Below are 16,268 nucleotides of genomic sequence, written 5' to 3' on the forward strand. Positions count from 1 at the left end.
CGATTGCCTTTTATATTGCAGCATCCTGCCCTTCCATTACCCCCTGCTGTGAAGAAAAGCCTGCGTATTAAAGGCTACGGAGGAAAAATTCATGCGTGCCATGAGAATTGCCGGTATCACCGGTAACTCAAGTTAATGCCTGCAAGGCTACCATTGAAAAATTGACTCTGGGGGTTGATGATGTGGAGCACACCACTAACTTATTGTGCAACACCCTCCTGGTGGTGTTAATGGAGGCCTCTGACCCGAAGTTCCCATCCATAGTCGGCGTTGCTGCTTTGGACAGCCTGTGGGAGCGAGGCTGTGGAGTTCGCAAGGCATTGTGGGCAATTAAAGGGCTATGAATTAAATAGGCAGTGCATTCAAAACTATATAAAAATTAAAATCAAGTGAAAAAATGCATTCTACAGCTCTTACTGCCTTTAAAAAAAACATAAACATTAAAAATAATTCCTATATGGCAGTCTTCAGCTCTTAAAGTTGAATTGTCTTCCACACCTAAAAGAATGTTAAAAGTGCTTCAGCACTAACACAAATGGGTGAGCAAGCCAGGGAAGGGGCACCCAGGGTCTCGCACGCAACACTCCAGCTTTGGCAGGGGGTCAACACTGCAAGGGGCCAGGAGGCCATCCAGAAAGAAGGATATGGGACAGATCACCGAGACCGTCACTGCCAGCAGTGTCACCCCAAGGACCTGGCTCCAGTGCCCGTAGAAGGTTCATGACCAAAGATCACTGGTCAAGGAAAGTGAATGCATCGTCAAACGCCGTCTCTTACCAACTGCATCATCATCATCATCATTGGCAGTCCCTCGGAATCGAGGAACACTTGCTTCCACTCTTAGAATGAGTCCTTAGGTGGCTGAACAGTCCAATATGAGAGCCACAGACTCTGCCACAGGTGGGACAGACAGTCGTTGAGGGTAAGGGAGGGTAAGACAGGTTTGTTGCATGTTCTTTCCGCTGCCTGCGCTTGATTTCTGCATGCACTCGGCGATGAGACTCGAGGCGCTCAGCGCCCTCCCGGATGCACTTCCTCCACTTAGGGCGGTCTTTGGCCAGGGACTCCCAGGTGTCGGTGGAGATGTTGCACTTTATCAGGGAGGCTTTGAGGGTGTCCTTGTAATGTTTCCGCTGCCCACCTTTGGCTCATTTGCCATGGACGAGTTCCGAGTAGAGCGCTTGCTTTGGGAGTCTTGTGTCCGGCATGCGGACACTGTGGCTTGCCCAGCAGAGCTGATCAAGTGTGGTCAGTGCTTCAATGCTTCAATATCAACTGCACCACTAGCCTCACACACTGCTCAATGCAAGACTCCTCCTCACCCCGCTCCCCACCCCCCCACCAAACACTCACCTACCCACTATCTGTATCAATTAGGAGGTACATTTCCCATTCATAGCCTCACCTCACCCCCTTGGAGGTACTGGCTATTCTTGGTGGGGCATGGAAACTCTCACCACAACTCAAACCTAGTGCCTTCCTCATTTAACACACACAAGAAATGCAGCCTGCCTAGCCAGTGGGTGACCAAGAAGAGGGAGAGGAGCGTAAATAAGAAGATTGTATTGACACTTGCATCCATCAGCTCCTGAAGGTCGACCAGCAAGGCCATTTGCAGTGTCCCCCACTGAAAGTCAGCAGCCTTCCACCAGCCATGCTGCAGCCAATGGGGTAGCACTGTGTGACATTAGTAGGATAGGCAAAGGCACACACAAGAAAATGACTAAGGGAATGCATAAGGATGATGAATTGATTTCTTGATGTCATATTGGATGGATGGATATATAAAGTTGGATTGGAAAGCTTGCTTTGTGGTAGATGTTATTTCAGCATCGTAGCCAAGAGGACGTTGTGATGGTCAGTAACAGTGGAAAGGTAAGGTGTGAGATGAATATTGAAAGGGGAATTGGGATTGTGGTCACTGGGATCACAGGCGAATTATTCCATTCCGGATATCCCAGCCACAAAGGGGCTGTCTGGGATGAATCCTTCCTTCTGCTTCCTCCTCTTCCCTCCCCGAGCGGATGCTGTAAATCTGAAATGCCAACATAAAATGCTGGAAATACTCAGCAGCATCTTGCCCTGAGATATGAACTCTGTTTCTCCCTTCACGGATGTTGCCTGACCTGTTGAGTATTCGCAGCATTTTCTGTTTCCTCAGAGGCCTTCCTTTACCATCCGAGGCCTTGAAAGCATCCAGCAGCACACCTTATACACTTAAAAAACTCATGACATCTATTGCAGCAAGCCAGTACTTCAATAAAAAAAAAACTCAATCCAAAAGCTTAAATGCAAACTTACCTGAAAAATGTCTGTGTTCCTTGAAGAGGTACTGACAGTGCCTCTGTAAGGCACTTTACATCTTCAGTCCTTGTTCCTGCAATTCATCCTTTTCTAATGTTATCAGCATCACTGAGGAGAACAGACAGGCATTTCCAGATTTAAAACAATCCTGTCTACATTACTGATTTGTCTCAGTTAAAAACAAAAGTAACGTAAAATCAGATTGATATTCTTACAGTCACCACTTTGAGACTAGAAAAGACCTTTTTGTCACCTCGCAAATTTATTTTTCTCTCAAAGCTAATATTTCTGTTGTATTTGCTCTTACCTTAACTTTTTTCAGGGTTTTTATTTAAAATAAGCAAACTATTACTGCGAGGACAACTAGCACAAGTAACTTTGCTACTAGCAGGAATGTAGATAGAAGCTGTTCATACCCAGAGATGCTATATACCACCTCCCACCATTCATGCTTATCCAAGATGGCAATAGACTGTTGTTCCTGAGAAGTGTTGGCGCATTGCAATGTAGATTTAAAGAAAAGGGAGAGAATTGGATGATCAAAATTTACAACTGCTCGAGAGGCTTCTGTCTGGACGGTAAGGTTAACTTGAATTTCTGCAACATTGTGAACCCCAATAGGCGCCGTCATTTTATCCTCCAAATTTAGTCATTTTGTTTGGTGTAACGCAATATGTTGTTCGCAAGACTAAGCATATGATGTGTAACACAATACTTTCCTCTTTCCGAACATTAGTTCTGTTCGAGTTCCACCAATCACCTTGTATAGTGCAGTTAGGGGACTCTTTAACCAGGGTGAAGTCACATGCTGACAATGAGCTCTGCAGCACATCACAGCCAAATAGCCAGGCACGATGATTGCTGGGACAGCAATATGTATCTGGGGCTTTCCAGACTCACCCATTCCCTCTAACTGCTACGCTTTGATAGTTTACAAAGACCTGGCAGATATCATCTTTCAACAAGTATATTTAGTCCACTTTAAGTGCTTCCATTAGTCTTACATTGACAGATAACAATGGTATTGACACAGGAATCTATTTGAAATAATATCAATCTGCTTGCAGTCTTTCTGGTATAATAAGCTTCGCATCTTTTACAAAACCATATTCCCATCTGATTTCCAGATTGTCATTTGCTTCCCTCATATAAAATTTGATATCCAATTGTTTTCTATCATTTAACCCCTTTTTGGATCAGATTTAAGTTTAAACCCTCCATAAATAATCGCTTTTGAGATCACTTGTTCTTAACAGTCTTTGTTGTTCTGATATAGCATCCCCAGTCTGTCTATCCATTCTTATAAGGACGTGTTTATTTGTACTGTAAAAATGGCCACCCTTTGTATCTGATTGGTCCCCTTGGAGAATACGCCACACCCTGAAGTTCCTCTGGAATGTAACTGGAACTGCCCATCCCAAGTTCTCACTGACTTCGCAAATTGTAACTCGATCCACTTTGACTTCCAGAAGCCACAGAGGGCAGATCTCCCCAGAGGCCACGAAGTGCCAGCTGAAGTTCCTTGCCCCCCAGCTCAAGTGCATCTGTCCACCCAATTTGCCCTTGCCCCCAGCGCATATGCTGCCTCCCCCAGCCGATGACACCACCGCCCCCTTCCCACTGCGCCGCCCCCCCCCCCCCCCCACCATAGATTGGGTATGGTGAATAGTGACAGTGTTGTGACTTCTGGATTATATGCACTCCAACGATGTCCCTTGTAGGGGGTTGCAAGAACGTGATCCGTCTTCCCCGAGTTCCCCATCTCCCCTCCGATCCCCCCCACACATGTCTCTCTCCCTCCACCCCCTCCACCCGAGTCTCTCTCTCTCTCTCACCCCCCAGACTCTCTCTCCCTCCCACCCCAGGCTCTCTCTCCTCCCTAGGCTCTCTCCCTCTTCCCTCCACAGACTCTCTCCCTCCATCTCTCCCTGGGCTCTGCCCCCCCAGACTCTCTCTCTCTCTCCACCACCCCCCACCCCACCCGCCGCAGACTCTCTCTCTTCCTTCCCCACCCCCCACAGACTCTCTCCACCCACCCCCCCCCCCACCAGCAGACTCGCTTTCTCCCTCTTCCACCCCCCAAGATTCTCTCTCTCCCTCCCGCACCCCTCCAGGCTCTCTCTCTCCCTCACCCCCCATACTGTCTCTCTCTCCCCTGCCCCCCCAGGCTCACTCTCCCTATCTACCTACTGCCCCCCACAGGCTCTCTCTCTCTCCCTCCCCCCCAGTCTCTCTCTCTCTCTCTCTCCCACCCCCCCAGTCTCTCTCTCTCTCTCTCCCCGCACCCCCAGTCTCTCTCTCCCTATCTACCCGACTCGGTCCATTGGCAGGACAACGTGGTCAAAATGATTCAGGTTGGGGGCCACACCTCCAGTTTGGGCGGGAGTCATCGGGGGCGGAGTCTCAACAGATGCATGCGCAGAAGGACAGAAAAAACACTATAAATAGTCAGCCCCTAAAAACAGTCCCTTTAATCATTTGCCCATTGTTTGATCATCTTCCCACATTCTCATTATGTCAATTCACCTGATTTTCTTCACAAATTGTATTTAGTAAAATCATGTACCATTTCTCTTTGCAGCGCATGATTACATTTTACATACATAAAATTACATAAATCAGAAGGCAAACATATAAAAGAAAAAAATTAATAGAGTAGGAAGATTTCTGAATTGCAAATCTAAGCTGACACCCTAGTGCAGTGCTGAGGGAGGGCTGCACTGTTGGAGGTGCCGTCTTTTGGATGAGACGTTAAATCGAGGCCCCATCTACTCTCTCACGTGGACTTAAAAGATCCCATGGCACTATTTCGAAGCTGAGCAGGGGAATTATCCCTGGTGTTCTAGATGTAATGGGCTATCTGCCCATTATTTGGTCCTTTTCCTTGTTTCGGACATTTTGTTGAATCATCCTGGTCCAATTTAGTTTTGTTACACATGGAATCGTGTCCCTTTATTTTAACATGTGTCTGCAGGTCAAACAATTAAAACAAAGTACAACTTGGATTTTATACATCGCCTTTCACGACCACCGGACATCTCAAAGTGCTTTACAGCCAATGAAGTACGTTTGGAGTGTAGTCACTGTTGTAATGTGGGAATCGTGACAGCCAATTTGCGCACAAGCAAGCTCCCACAAATAGCAATGTGATAATGACCAGATAATCTGTTTTTGTTATGTTGATTGAGGGATAAATATTGGCCAGGACACCAGGGATAACTTCCCTGCTCTTCTTCAAAATAATGCCATGGGATCTTTTACATCCACTTGAGAGAGCAGATGGGGCCTCGGTTTAACATCTCATCCAAAAGATGGCACCTCCGACAGTGCAATGCTCCTTCAACACTGCACTGGAGCATCAGCCTAAATTTATGGACTCAAGTCACTGGAGTGGGACTTGAACTCACAACCTTCTGACCCAGAGGCAAGTGCGCTACCCACTGAGCCACAGCTAAAACTTCTGGCAATTGCCACAGTTGATGAATGTTCATTTATTTGGCTTAATGTCATCACCAGAAATAAGAAAATGTAAAGTTTTGAGTGCATCATTCTGCTAAATAAATATCGGCCTGCCTTTCACCACCAATTGATCACTAGAAAGTATTCCAGTACTCCGGTACCTCCATCCTGACTGGTTACAACAAAATCCATCAGTGCGGCAAGGAACATCCACGCCATCCTTTCAATCTAAAAACAAGTATCTCTCCATACAGGTTGGAATTTAAACTGAAATTAACTGAAAAGGGAAGACCTTTCAATAGTCAGTGTCCCTGAAAGGGTTGAGTGGCAATGGTTTGTTTTAACACATCTGCCGTCAGAGCAGCATAGAGGTGTTCCAGAGACGCGCTTTTATAACCTGTCATGATTTCAAAAGACATTAGTTCTGTACTTTAGACACAGTTCCTCTAATTCCCATCCAAATCAGAGTTATTTTAAGGTTTCCGTCTCACTCAGACCCTCTGACTACTTTCTTCAACATAGTTTTAACTGTTCTATTTTCTCTTTCTACCAAGCCTGGTGTTTGTGGGTGCTGTGGATCTGGAATTTCTATTTTGCCCCTAACATAGTGCAAATTTCTTTCATTATCTGGCCCACAAATCATACTCCATTATTGTCATGTATTCAACTGTCATTGCAACCCATGTATAAACTGACCTAAGTTGTACACCATGAGAACATTGACCACTAGGTGGTGAACTTGTGGGAGACACTCCTAACCTGGACTTTCAGGTGTATAAGGGGAAGCTCCATCCACCTTCATCACTTCAGTGCTGGCTAATAAAGGTTACTGGTCACAGAGTGATCTTCTCTCAAGTATGGGCCTCGTGTGCATTTATACTGTATAGTAAGGACAGATCAATTATCATTATCAATCACTTTGATCTCTGCACCTCGAAATAACTTGTCCCACGATTGGAAGCAGCCCATTTGATGAATACACGGATGAGGGTTAAAGCAGGAGATGATAAATACTGTGGCAACAAGAGCGGGTCAGAGGCTGAGTATTCTGCTGCAAGTGCCTCACCTCCTGACTCCCCAAAGCTTTCGACCATCTACAAGGCACAAGCCAGGAATGTGATGGAATACTCTCCACTTGCCTGGATGAGTGCAACTCCAACAATACTCATGCAGCTCGACGCCATCCAGGACAATGCAGCCCGCTTGATTGGCACCCCATCCACCACCTTAAACATTCACTCCCTCTGTTGTGTATCTGTAAAGCATGCACTCCCATGTTCCTGCACCAGGGAGCGCATCCCCTGAAGTCCCAAGGGATCCCAACATCCCTTGGGAGCACTGTATATAAGCCGGCCCCTAAGGCCTGTTCCTCACTCTGGAGTGTCTTAATAAAGACTGAGGTCACTGTTACTTTAACCTCCCTGTGTGCAGTCTCATCTCTGTTAGGAACACAATAACTGGCGACGAGTATACGAATCCAACGTAAAGATGCAGCAAACTGTGGGCATCCTGGAGAAGTTCTCGGAGGGTGAGGACTGGGAAACCTATGTCGAACGGCTAGACCAGTACTTTGTAGCCAACGAGCTGGACAGAAAAGGAAGCGCTGCAAAAAGGAGAGCGGTCCTCCTTACAGTCTATGGGGCACCGACCTACAGCCTCATGAAGAATCTTCTGGCTTCAGTGAAACCCACAAATAAGTCATATGAGGAGCTGTGTACACTGGTTTTGGAGCATTTTAACCCGAGGGAGAGCGTGCTGATGGCGAGGTATTAGTTCTACACATGCCAGCGATCTGAAGGTCAGGAAGTGGCGAGCAACGTCGCCGAGCTAAGGTGACTTGCAGGACAATGTGAGTTTGATGGCGACCTGGAGCAAATGCTCAGAGACTTTTTTGTACTGGGCATTGGCCACGAGACCATCCTATGAAAACTTTTGACTGTAGAGACACTGACCCTCAGTGAGGCCATTGTGATAGCACAGGCGTTTATGTCCACCAGTGATAACACCAAACAAATCTATCAGCACACAAGTGCAAGCAATGTTCATAAATTAACTGGAACTGTGTTTGCGAGCAAAAATGTACAGGACAGAAACCACGAGTCTGCAACTGCCAGCAGGCCTCAGGTGACCCAGATGACTCAGAGTCCGCAACAAAGGATGAATGCAAGGCAATTCACACCTGGTTGGCGCTGTGGAGGCTTCCATTCAACCTATTCATACCGCTTCTAAGGGTATGTTTGCAAGAGTTGTGGAACAATGGGGCACCTCCAACAAGCTCGAAAACCTGCTAACCACCAAATGGCAGAGGAAGATCGGTCCATGGTGGATCAAAGCAATTTCAAGCCTCAGAGGAGGCAGATGCTGAAGTACACGGGGTGCACACATTTTCAACGAAATGTCCACCTATAATGCTAAATGTAAAATTGAATGGCTTACCCATAGCCATGGAACTGGACACTGGCGCTAGCCAATCGATCATGAGTAAAAAGATGTTTGAGAGACTGTGGTGCAGCAAGGCACTCAGACCAGCCCTGAGCCTCATCCACACGAAACTGAGAACATACACCAAAGAGCTTATCACTGTACTGGGCAGTGCCATGGTCAAGGTCACTTTCGAGGGCACGGTGCACGAACTGCGACTCTGGATTGTCCCGGGCGATGGCCCCACACTGCTTGGAAGGAGCTGGCTGGGCAAAATCCGCTGGAACTGGGATGACATCCGAGCGCTATCACATGTCGATGAGGCCTCATGTACCCAGGTTCTTAACAAATTTCCTTCCCTTTTTGAGCCAGGCATTGAAAACTTTTCTGGGGCGAAGGTGCGGATCCACTTGGTCTCAGAGGCACGGCCCATTCACCACAAGGCACAAGCGGCACCTCACATGATGAGGGAGAGAGTGGAAATCGAGCCGGACAGGCTGCAACGCGAGGGCATCATCTCCCCAGTGGAATTCAGCAAGTGGGTGAGCCCGATTATTCCAGTACTCAAATGTGATGGCATGGTCAGGATTTGCGGCAATTATAAAGTAACTATTAATCGTTTCTCGCTACAGGAACAGTACCCGCTACCCAAGGCAGACGACCTATTTACGACGCTGGCAGGAGGCAAGACGTTCACCAACCTCGACCTGACTTCGGCCTACATGACGCAGGAGCTGGAGGAGTCTTCGAAGGGCCTCACCTGCATCAACACGCACAAGGGCCTGTTCATCTACAACAGATGCCCGTTTGGAATTCGGTCGGCTGCAGCGATCTTCCAGAGAAACATGGAGAGCCTACTCAAGTCGATACCACGCACGGTGGTTTTTCAGGATGACATATTGGTCACGGGTTGGGACACCGTCGAGCAGGTACAAAACCTGGAGGAGGTCCTCCAGCGACTGGATCCCGTAGGGCTGCGGCTGAAGAGGTCGAAATGCGTCTTCATGGCAACAGAAGTGGAGTTTTTGGGGAGAAAGATTAGAGCAGACGGCATTCGGCCCACAGACGCCAAGACAGAGGCTATCAGGAACACGCCCAGGTCACAGAACGTCACGGAGCTTCGGTCATTCCTGAGACTCCTCAACTATTTTGGTAACTTCCTACCGGGGTTAAGCACCCTCTTAGAGCCCCTCCATGTGTTATTGCGTAAAGGTAAGAACTGGGTATGGTGAAAAAGCCAAGTAATTGCTTTTGAGAAAGCCAAAAACATTTTATGCTCCAACAAGCTGCTTGTATTGTATAACCCGTGTAAAAGACTTGTGCCAGCATGTGATGCGTCGTCGTATGGAGTCGGGTGTGTATTACAACAAGCTAACATTGCGGGGAAGTTGCAACCTGTCGCCTATGCCTCCAGGATCTTGTCTAAGGCCGTGAGGGTCTACAGCATAATTGAGAAAGAGGCATTAGCATGTGTGTTCAGGGTAAAACAAATGCATCAGTACCTGTTTAGCCTCAAATTTGAGCTGGAAACCGATCACAAGCCCCTCATATCCCTGTTTGCTGAAAATAAGGGGATAAATACTAATGCCTCAGCCCGCATACAAAGGTGGGCACTCGCGCTTTCAGCGTATAACTATACCATCCGCCACAGGCCAGGCACTGAGAACTGTGCAGATGCTCTCAGTCGGCTACCATTGCCCACCATGGGGATGGAAATAGCGCAGCCTGCAGACTTGTTGATGGTCATGGAAGCATTTGAAAATGATAAGTCACTTGTCACGGCCCGTCAGATTAGGACTTGGACCAGCCAAGATCCTCTGCTGTCCCTAGTAGAAAACTGTGTACTGCATGGGAGCTGGACCAGCATCCCCGTTGAAATGCAAGAGCTAATCAAGCCGTTCCAGCGGCAAAAGGACGAGCTGTACATTCAGGCAGACTGCCTGTTGTGGGGTAACTGCGTAGTGCTACCCAAAAAGGGCAGGGTGACGTTCATCTCGGATCTCCACAGCATACACCCGGGTATAGTAATGATGAAAGCGAGAGCCAGATCCCATGTGTGGTGGCCCGGTATCGACTCTGACTAAGAGTCCTGTGTACAGCAATGCAGCGTGTGTGCTCAGTTGAGCAATGTGCCCAGAGAGGCACCACTAAGTTTGACCTGGCCCTCCAGACCATGGTCAAGGATCCATGTCGACTGTGCGGGCCCATTTCTCTGTAAAATGTTTCTGGTGGTGGTGGATGCTTTTTCAAAATGGATTGAATGAGAAATAATGTCGGGAAGCACCGCCACTGCCACCATTGAAAGCCTGAGGGCCATGTTTGCCACCTACGGCCTGCCTGACATACTAGTCAGTGACAACGGGCCATGTTTCACCAGTGCCGAATTTAAAGAATTCATGACCCGCAATGGGATCAAACATGTCACCTCGGTCCCATTTAAACCAGCCTCCAATGGGCAGGCAGAGCGGGCAGTACAAACCATCAAACAGAGCCTCAAACGAGTCACAGAAGGCTCACTCCAAACCCGCCTGTCCTGAGTACTGCTCAGCTACCACACGAGATCCCACTCGCTCACAGGGGTGCTCCCGGCTGAGCTACTCATGAAAAGGACATTTAAAACCATACTCTCGCTGGTTCACCCCAACCTGCATGATCAGGTAGAGAGCAGGCGGCAGCAACAAAATGTAAATGATGGTCGCGCCACTGTGTCACGGGAAATTGATCTGAATGACCCTGTGTATGTGCTAAACTATGGACATGGTCCCAAGTGGATCGCGGGCACAGTGATAGCTAAAGAAGGGAGTTGGGTGTTTGCAGTCAAACTAGACAATGGACAAATTTGAAGAAAGCACCTGGCCCAAACGAGGCTGCGGTTCACAGACTGCCCTGAACAACCCACAGCAGACACCACCTGTTTCGAGCCCACAACACACACCCAAAGGATCAACGACACCATCCCGGACCAGGGAATCTAACCCATCACGCCCAACAGCCCAGCAAGGCCAGGCTCACCCAGCAGCCCTGCAGGGCCAACAACACGCCAGCCCAGCGAGGGCACAGCCAACACACCAGAACAGACATTTGTACCGAGGCGGTCCACCCGGGAAAGAAAGGCTCCCAACCGCCTCACCTTGTAAATAGTTTTCACTTTGACTTTGGGAGGGGAGTGATGTTGTGTATCTGTAAAGCATGCACTCCCATGTTCCGCCACCAGGGAGCGCATCCCCTGAAGGGATCCCAGCATCCCTTGGGAGCACTGTATATAAGCCGGCCCCTAAGGCCTGTTCCTCACTCTGGAGTGTCTTAATAAAGACTGAGGTCACTGTTAATTTAACCTCCCTGTGTGCGCTCTCATCTGTGTTAGGAACACAATACCCTCCACCACCGATGTACCGTGGCTGCAGTGTGTACCATCTATAAGATGCACTGCACCAACTCGCCAAGGCTTCTTTGGCAGCACCTCCCAAACCCACGACCTCTACCACCTAGAAGGACAAGGGCAGCAGGCGCATGGGAACGCCATCGCCTCTAAGTTTTCCTCCAAGTCACACACTATCCTGACTTACAAATATATCGCCGTTCCTTCATCGTCACTGGCTCAAAATGCTGGAACTCCCTCCCCAACAGCACAGTGGGAGTACCTTCACCACACGGACTGCAGCGGTTCAAGAAGACAGCGGCTCACCAGCACCTTCTCAAGGGCAATTAGGGATAGTCAATAAATGTTGGCCTTGCCAGCGACACCCACATCCCATAAAAATGAACCTTTGCTGTAGACAGAATGGTATCCTTTCAAGTTGATACATTAAAACTAATCCAACATGTCTGTACATTCAGCAATGTGGCAAATAGAAGTAAGGGGTTAATTACTTGTTCACTGCGGGATAAAAAGCCTGAGGGTTGGGTGAGGAGTCAGCCAGCATAATTGCAGTTTCAGACCTGCAGCTAAGACAATAAAAAAAGTTATTCGAAAAGTTCAAACTGCAACTGTGTAATTCTCCAAAGCAGCCCATTCACCCTTTCTAAGAAAGAACTCTGAATGCAGGTCAGCAGTGGTGTAATGTAAATTACAGTTAAAATAAATCTACACCACATGTTTTTAATTTAAAAAGTATAAAACCAAACACTTTTTATGAAAGCACAAAGGCTTTCCTTAAACCTCCCAGTTTCTGCAGCCGCACTCTTAGGTTGAAATAATTTTAATAACCACATTCACGTTCTCAGTAACAACTCCAGGTAGCGTAATCACACTCAATCATTCAAACCTTATTTGCTCTCATCCACCTTAAAATATTGATTCCTTGTTACAGGTTGATTGACTCAAATGTGACAATTTTTATGTGATAATCCTAAGTCACGAGCTGGAGAATTTTCACACAATTTACATAACCAATTTTCCCAAAGTGCCCACTAATAGAAAAGCGGTATTGATAATTTGATCATTCGATCTGTAAATTACAGTTTTCTAAACTAAAAGTAGAAGGGCTCTTTATTGTAAAAATAACATATTTGTAGACATATACAGAGAAATCAATCAACAAGCATAAGACAGCATATGGTCATGGAAAAGTCAACGATCAAAATGCTTACATGACTGCAAATAGCAACAATAGGGACTACTGAGGGCTAAACCGCTTTTAGTTCTGTGAGAGAGTGCACTATGACACAACAGAAAGCAGGACATGCATTTAAATGGACAGTACATGAAACACAAAAGAAAATCTGTTGGTCTTTTACTTCCAGCCTGTTTTCTCACAGTAATTTTGGTCTCTGATATTTGCTTGCAAGGTCTTCCTCTTCCTAAATCGGTTCTTACTCTTTGCACATCTGATGAAGATATTTTTACAGAATTGTTTTACAGCATCTGTGTGCTGTGATAGGGATAAAACTCCTCAACCTCCTGCTCAATTTCGTGACTTCCTCTCTGTCGAGCAAAGGAAAGGGATGTAATGGTACAGAATACACGAGGATGGGGGTACTGAGGAATGTTCCAGTAAATTTCTCAGTTGCCTCTCTCATTCCTGCAATTCCCAGACTATCTTTACACTGTGATTTATTTACACGAAGAAGCATACTACACAAGATGCCTCCAATACAGAAACTGTCATCATGTGACTTTGCCACATGACCCTTTTATTGTATTTACATCAGTAGTTGTATTACCACAGGAGTCCACTAGGGGGAAGCTCTATTTTGTCCCTTTTCACGCTCAGCTTTGAGATGGCCCCTGTCTACAGAAACTTTAAATGCTTATGAGAAAGATACTGCTGCTTGTTGGTCAACAATCTTATTGTTAAATTGTTGATTTTCTTCTCCTGTACTTCTATTTCTAACTGTTTCTGATTATTTCCTTTTACCTATAACTCATTCATGAAACATTTAATTCTGTGGAATAGAGCTTTGGCCACACCAAACACTCCATGTATTACAGCGATCTCAGTCCTGTCCTTCTGGGAAACAACTTTCGACCACTTACACTCTTTCTTAACACCTTTATTTGTTGTGGGCAAGGTTCTGACTACAGTAAACCATCCTTGTCTCTCCATTTTTTTCTCTCACCACAGATGCTGCCTGACCCGCTGAGATTTCCAGCATTCTCTGTTTTTATTTCAGATTCCAGCATCTGCTGTATTTTGCTTTTGCATCCTTGTCTTATAGCAGACTTAGTCCTATCCTGTTTGGGTTCGCTCAGAAAATCCTTCTCTCGAGTATCTTCCCCAACAACTCTCAGGGCGTTTGTTTGACCCATGAGATACTGGCCTACATACTCCTCTAATTTACTCATTGTTCAAATAGCCAAGTGTTTCTACTGCCGTATGGGTCTTATCAAAGCAGAGATGGCCCATCCCTGACTCGACTTTCAAACAACTACTAGTCTTAGCTCCTGCCTGACTTGCAAACAGATTCATAAAGCTAGCGACAGTGATATGTCTGATAATTCACTTCATTCATTATTGACAAAAACATTAATCTTGAACACCCAAAACATCAGTACACATTAGCCTCACAACTAACACTTATGTGCATGGATTTAATGAGGACCCATGAAGATGGCTTCTCATGACTATTCATGCCATCGAGTCTCAAGGGCAGCACTTCCTGTTGGATGCAACACCATCTGATGTTTTATGGCCACCCAGTTGTTCGAACCGATTGCCCATTGCCAAACAGAGATGAGAGGCCCCATGATTTTTCACAACAAAATGTTACTTCCTATCATTGTTCTTCCTGAGCCATAGCTTTGCTGCAGCTCATAGCAGCCTATTGCCTTTTATATTACAGCAATCTACTGTCCTTCCACTACCTCTGCTGCGATGAAAAGCATGCATTAGATGTTTCAATTTTAATACTTCTTTCAGCTCAATATTTCTCCACCTAGCTTACTAATTTATATATGTGCCTATCTTCCCTGTGTAATGCTCTTGGTCCTGAAATTCATCCTTCTCCAATGTTAACAGCATCAGTGAGGGAAACAGACAGACTTTTCCAGAACACAATTTAATACAATCCTGTCTACATTACTGATTTGTCTCTGTTAGAAACAAAAGTAATGTAAAAATGTATCGATACTCTGAGAGAGGGTGAGGGAGAAAAGGTCACTAAAGAGATGGAGGGTGACGAAGGAATGGTCATTGAAGGGTGGAGGGTGAGGGAGGAAAGGCTATTGAAGGATGGAGGTGAGAGTCACTGAAGGATGGAGAGTGAGGGTCACAGAAGGGTGGAGGTTTTGGTAAGAGGCAAAATGTTACCACCCATGAGCCAAGCTTCAATCAAAGCTGTGTGCTCAATGCAATTATCCACAATACGGTAACGGATGGCAAAGGCGTTGTTTGTGAGGAACTGACATTCAGAGAGGGGTGACGATTGTTGACCCACTGCAAGAGCCCAAAGGGAGAAGTGGCGGGTGAGGCGAGCATCATGGAATGGAGGTGGACACGTTTAACCTCCAGTGGGTGGACTGGTCAGGAAGCTCAGCGATGGAGGAAGATGGGGGCAGTTAGGGTTTCTGTTCAAAGGTAGGCAGCAATGGGTGACTCAGTGGTCTTTTGGAGCATGCCAAGAGAGACACAGAGAGAATCTGTGGGCTTATCCAAGGGAGTTTCTGACTTGGATTTATATCGCACCTTTCACGACCACCGGACGTCTCAAAGCGCTTTGCAGCCAATGAAGTACGTTTGGAGTGCAGTCACTGTTGTAATGTGGGAAACGCGGCAGCCAATTTGCGCACAAGCAAGCTCCCACAAACTGCAATGTGATAATGACCAGATAATCTGTTTATTTGTTGATTGAGGGATAAATATTGGCCAGGACATCAGGGCTAACTCCCTGCTCTTCTTCGAAATAGTGCCATGGGAACTTTTACGCCCACTTGAGAGAGCAGACGGGGCCTGGGTTTACCGTCTCATCTGAAGACGGCACTTCCGACTGTTATGTTCAGAATAAATCCACAGGACTGTATTGCAAGCTCAAACTGTTGTGACCTTGGTCTCTTTATTCAGACTCCAGAGTGGAGAAGCAGCATGGTGAATCACCTTTCATACCTGCTTGCCCCAGGGTGCACAGGTGACCCTTAGGTCTCCCACAGGTGTGCCTCCTAGTGGCAAGACTTACATTTTGGTAAGGTCTACATATATACATAACATCACTCCCCCCAAAGTCTTATGTGCAAGTTATTTGCAAGTTGAGGCGAACTGACGCCCCGTGCCCCCGGGTCGATCACCTGGGTTGAAGTCCTGACGTGGTGGATTCATCCTCGTGATTGACGGCGAGGTCAATTGTGTTAGTGGGTCGCTGGGGGCCAGGTCCTTTCACAGTAGTTCCTGGCTATCTGTAGTTCGCAGTTTATGCGTAATGCTTTATGCGTTAGCCCAGTACATGGTTTCACAATCAAACGCTCCATTTTCATCACATACACTCCATTCCCCCCTCTTGGCTAATGCATTGCTAGCGGCCCAACTGGGGCCCTGAACATGGTCTCCATCACTTATTCTGATGTCGCGTGGAGGGATTGTGCGATCACGGTACATTCTCTGTTGATGTCATACGGAAGGCTTGGTTCTGAGTGATTCTGTCTGGTGACTGCG

The sequence above is a fragment of the Pristiophorus japonicus genome, chromosome 8 (assembly GCF_044704955.1).
Source record: "Pristiophorus japonicus isolate sPriJap1 chromosome 8, sPriJap1.hap1, whole genome shotgun sequence".
Classification (NCBI taxonomy): domain Eukaryota; kingdom Metazoa; phylum Chordata; class Chondrichthyes; family Pristiophoridae; genus Pristiophorus; species Pristiophorus japonicus.